Source organism: Chrysochloris asiatica, unplaced genomic scaffold (assembly GCF_000296735.1).
Source record: "Chrysochloris asiatica unplaced genomic scaffold, ChrAsi1.0 scaffold00100, whole genome shotgun sequence".
Classification (NCBI taxonomy): domain Eukaryota; kingdom Metazoa; phylum Chordata; class Mammalia; order Afrosoricida; family Chrysochloridae; genus Chrysochloris; species Chrysochloris asiatica.
Genome location: NW_006408618.1, coordinates 2,421,152 through 2,426,598, shown reverse-complemented (window position 1 = coordinate 2,426,598; position 5,447 = coordinate 2,421,152).

The window sequence follows — 5,447 nt, the reverse complement described above, 5'->3', positions numbered from 1 at the left end:
TCTTATAGTACTTTTCTGACTTCTTCCTTGTTTTCCTCCACCCCTTCTCAGAGCATTTGAATTTGTTTCCATATCATTCTTCTGAATTCTTTCTCCTTTTCTGGGGAGCCTTTGTCTGTCTCTAGCACATTTGTCTCAGTTACTCTTTTCTGTTTTTGGACATGTTTTGAGATCATTTGTTGTGTTTGAGATCTTTTGTTTGTTATTTCCTGTAGTTATGTGGGCTTTTTAATGCTTAAATGGATATTTGTTGTGTTATTAAGTTTACAGGGTGTCTCATGGTGGATGTGATCATGAGATAGACTTCCGTTTTCACATGTAATGTTTAGCAGCTGTTATTGGCTCTTGTCTCAATGGTGAAATATTATGGTGTATGCTTGTAGCTTGGCTATATGGCCATGTTTGCTGTCTTTTCTTGGGTAACGTAGGGAGAAACAGCTCCCACCTACAGGAAAAATGTGTGATCAAAAGGTCAAAAAGTGGAAGCAATATAAAAGCAGATACAAGAACCTCCACTTTGAAACAAAAATAAAATTGTGTGTGTGCACCATAGTAGCCTCCAGTTGTGGGTTGGGGGGTCCACTTGCTTAGGCCCCTCCCCCAGTCACCACTGTAGAGGTGCTTAGATAGATATTAAGTAGTTAGTGGGAGAAAGATTGTTTACTATTTTTGTCTCTGAAGGTGAGTTAAGTATCTGCATGTACACAGCGCAATTCTTGAAATATTTGTGCCTTTTTATTTTGGGGTTTTACAGATTGTTCATATGGTTTGTCTGTAGGCCAAACCTGCTTTTTTTTCCCCCCAGGGGTTAATTGTTCTGCACAAGTTAACTTTAGGGCTGGGGCCCACAGGCAGAAGTCAAAAGCATCAGCCAAAGGATTTGCCCTTGGATAGTTGGGGCTCTTTCTCTCTGTGTTGTGGGAAAGCTGTGGTCTCAACGCTGGATTTTTTTGTTTTGGGGTGTGTGTGTGTGTGCACCTACCTGCCTGAAGGCATCCAGGCTGGGCAAAGAAGGCATGGCAGGGAAGAGGAGGAAAAAAACAAACATGTAGAATCATTCCACACCTCCTTCTGTAAATGTTGCTTTGCTGCTTTTAGCGCAGGTTCCCTGTGCTGGTCTGTCTGTAGTCCTGCCCTCTGACTTCCGCTTGGGTGGGATGGCCACAGAGGGAGTCCTGTGCTGATTTTTAAAATGAAATGTTTCCTTTTATATGTGATTTTTACACTTGCAGTTGCGGTAAACTGATGCCCTGACCCTTATGTTAGATCCAGAGCTCTGGCGCAGTTTTGTGAGAGCTGTGTCTCTGGGTTTTCAGCCCCTCCCTCATGGAGCCTGTCCTACTTGACTCTGCTCTGCCGCTGCCAACCGGAAGTCTTACTCTAGGACTTTGGATTTGGGAAAAGAAAGGGAGAGAGAAAGAGACACATATATATACATAGAGAAAGAGAGACAGAGAGATAAAGATTAGTTAGTAGTAGAAATCTCAAGAAGTTAAACTCAAGAGTTGTTATTGAGCATGTTTTATCCTAATGTGGAAGAAGTCACTCAACAATGAAAGAGGATGAGGTCCACATACATGGAAAGGAGAGTCCTGCCATCTTTGAGTCTCAATTCCAATTGACCTGGCTAACTTCTATTTATCCCTTAAGAGATATACCCTCAACATGACACAAAAATAAGGAAATAAATGCCTGCTCTCCAGTAAGTATACCATAAAGAACAAACAGTCCCTGCATTTATCTGCTTGGGATAACAGATAACTGAAAGACCAAAGAATCCCTGGGTGGTATAAATGGTTCAAGGATTCGGCACTTAGCTACTGTTGCCAAACCAAAATGAGGGTTTGCCACATGTCATTGTAGTCAATAACAGAGATGGGGAGAGATCGAACCCAAGCTTTATTAGCAGAAAGTCAGCAGTCTGGAATATGGTCCCAAGACCGTCTCTCCAATTATGAAGAGCAGGTACATTCTATAGGGTAAGTTACATTTAGATGTACACTTAATCTACGTTAACATCAAGATAGCATTTTTGGAAAAAGAAACAATAAAGCAATAAACTTCTTCAAACATTCTACCTTTATGGAAAAAGAAATAATCATGCAATAATCCTTCTCAAACATTCTACCTTTTAGGATCCAAGCTGCTTAGTTCTTGAGATAACTATCTGGGTGGGCATAAGCACATCCTGTCCTCCTTCTAGGACCGTGAGGTCATCTCAGCTAATTTTTAAACTAATTTTCTCATTTGCAGGGTCTTCATTTATCAAAACCTAATGCATCAGACTACAAAGTTGTTTGAACTACAAGATCAGCAGTTCAATTTCACCAGCTGCTCCTCGGAAATGCTATCCAGGGTTGCTATGGGTGGGGATCGACTTGATGGCACTAAACAACAACAATGACTAAACTGATGCCATTTTGCTTAGGTTGATAGATCCATGCTATCACTACCAAGTGTTAGTTTGATGGTTTGAACCTAACTTTAAGAAGAAAGGCCTGAAGATCTTCCAAAAGGTCACAATCATATACGCTCTATGGATCACAGTTCTATTCTGAATCACATACGTAGCCATAACTGGGAATTGACTCAATGGTATTTTTTTGGGTGGTGATGAAGGATCCCAGGCATTGATTTCTAGCATTGTCACTGACTCATCAGGGGCCTTGAGAAATTTTTAAGGCTAATTCTTGTTAGCAATTAAGGCAGGAATTTTGGTATGAGTTGAATTTAACATGAGATAGCTTGTTTGGAGCATACAATGGAAAAAATACAGTTACTAAATATTGTTCTTCCTACAAATTGTCCCTTTAGGTGTAAATCTAAGCTAGTAATGCTTGGAATGCAAGAAAGAATCCAAGGAATGAAGGTAGACTATACTGATTACCTGCAAAACATCCCCATTCGTATTCATGGTTGAGTAAGCTTGTAATGTTTGAAGTTGTGGAAACTTACACCTAAGAAATTCCCCATTCACTGTTAGCACAAGTTAATACCCAGGAAACTGTCTGGGAAAGGTACAGTGGGGTGTGGCATGGGATGATTGCTTCCTTTTCTTTCACAAGCTGGCTTTTATCACCTTTGGTAGTGACAGAGAAGTCTGTACATAGCCAGTAAACAGTGCCAGAAAACCCGTAACATAAATCCATAGGCTATGAATGGTACCACCTGTTCAGTAAAACCACAGCCTTAAAGGGAAGTAGGTAAAGGTACAGGGGAGGAGCTGGGGCTCTGCATTAGATAAATCAGAAGTTTACACCTGGGATCTTCACCTTATAGATTAAGGAATATGAGTCCTGGTGTGGTGCTGTGCGTCAATGCTCTGAACTGCAAGGTTGGTTTTTATCCCAAGGTTGGTGGTTCAAGCTCACCAGCTGCCCCTTGGTGAACCTCCTGTACAGAGTAGCTATGAGTCAGAACCTACTCAATGACACTTAATGACAACAACAACAACAGCACAACTTTCCTTAAGCAGATATTAATATGTATCTCGCTTGCATATTTTACATTAGTTCAAGAAGTATGCAGCTTGAATCCATCAGCAACTCTGTGGGAGAAAAGTCCTGGAGAAGGGCTCCCTAAAAGATTATTGTTATTGTTGTTAAGTGTCATCAAATCAGTTTTGACTCACAGTGACTCTGTATAGCGTTTCCAATGAGCAGGTGGTGAATTTGAACCACTGAACTGGTGGTGAAAACTGACCTTGTTGCTCATTAGTTTATCCCACAGTGTCACATCTGGGAAAGTCTATGGGGACAGTTGTACTCTGTCATATAAGGTTGCTTATGAGTTGGAATTGACTTGACTTTACACAAAAACATTAAGAGCTTCATTTTGTGCTTTGTTTTGAACAGTAAATGATAAAAATCACTCACTGCCCTCTCCCGCCCAGGAGGCAAGCTAAAATGCTAATCAGGTTACTGAATGGGACCAATATTCCCCACCCAAGAGACAAGCTAGAATGCTAATCAGGTTACTGAATGGGACCAATCTTCCCCACCCAAGAGACAAACTAGAATGCTAATCAGGTTACTGAATAAGACCAATCTTCCCCACCCAAGAAACAAGGTAGAATGCTAATCAGGTTACTAAATGGGACCAATCCCCCTGTTTTCCCTCCTGCCCTCAAACAGGTTTGTGTCCTGGCCCTTCCCCAAGTCTGACCCCATATAAGCCTGTGTTGCCCTCTATTCGGGGCTCAGAATCTGGAGAAATTAGCTCCTCTGACTCAGCCAGTTTAATGAAACCTTAAACTCTGCTTCACCTCTCCAAACGGCTTTGGTTTCTTCAATGATGGATCAAGGGATGCAGTGACACTCTCTAGCCTAGGAGCTACACTCTCTGGCCTAGCAGTTGCTGTGACACCCTCTGGCCTAGGGCTGCTGTGACACTCTCGAATCTAAAAACTGTTGTAACATTTTTATGATAGAGATTATAATAATAATAAAAAAGGAAACTCTTACAAAAGGGTAAATCTCATTGAAAAAACAATGCATACAAAACAATAAATAACAATGGTGCTGTACAGCTTCAGCTCATGAGGGAGTGCAGATTTAGTCAAGTGGCCCTACAGATGCTTGTCTTTTGAAGCTGTTTAGTTTAAACCTTGTCATTTTATAGCTCAGAAAGAAAGACTTGGTTTAACTCCCACAGATAATAGGTGTCAGGATACAGATAAAAGTCAGGTCTCTGAGGATGGTTCAGTACATTATTCTGTTAAAAAGTAGATCTTGTGGCATAGGCCCCACTGTAGCAGGAAGAAGAAATCACTGGCTCTCATAATAGACAGGGATGAGGTCATTTCGTATAAGATCTGGGAGGTCATTTGGATCTTTAAGGAAAGCTGAATTGGAGTTTACCCAGAAGAAGAGAGAAAAGTAGGAGGAGGTTGAAGTACTGCAGCATCAGAGTGGCATGATCTGTGCTGGGGACACAGTGAGGAGATGATCCCAGATGACATGGAAGGTGGAATGAGCAAAGCAGCATGGGACCAAAATATGTGAGTTCTTCTCACATGGGCCCCCAGTTAAGATTTCATTGTATAGTAGAAAGGGAATATAGTTTATGGGGGAGGTAAGAGGGAAGTCCAAGAAAATGAGATAATAACAAAACTGTTGTTAGTTACCATTGAAATCAACTCATGGCAACTCCATATGTTACAGAGCAGAATTGTTCCATAGGTTTGCTTTGCTGCAGTCTCCACCACTGCACCACCAAGGATCTTTACCATTAGGTAGTCCATTGAAAACTGTTGGTGGTTCAAACCTACCCCATGAGAGAAAGACCTGGTTATCTATTTCAGTAATAATTTCAGCCTAGTAAATCTTATGATGCTATTCTACTCTATCTCAAGAGGTTGCTTTTTGAGTTGGAATTGACTCCACATCATCTAACAACAATCTAATGAAAACAGATCCCCAGGCCTTTTCTTCGATGATACTGTTGGG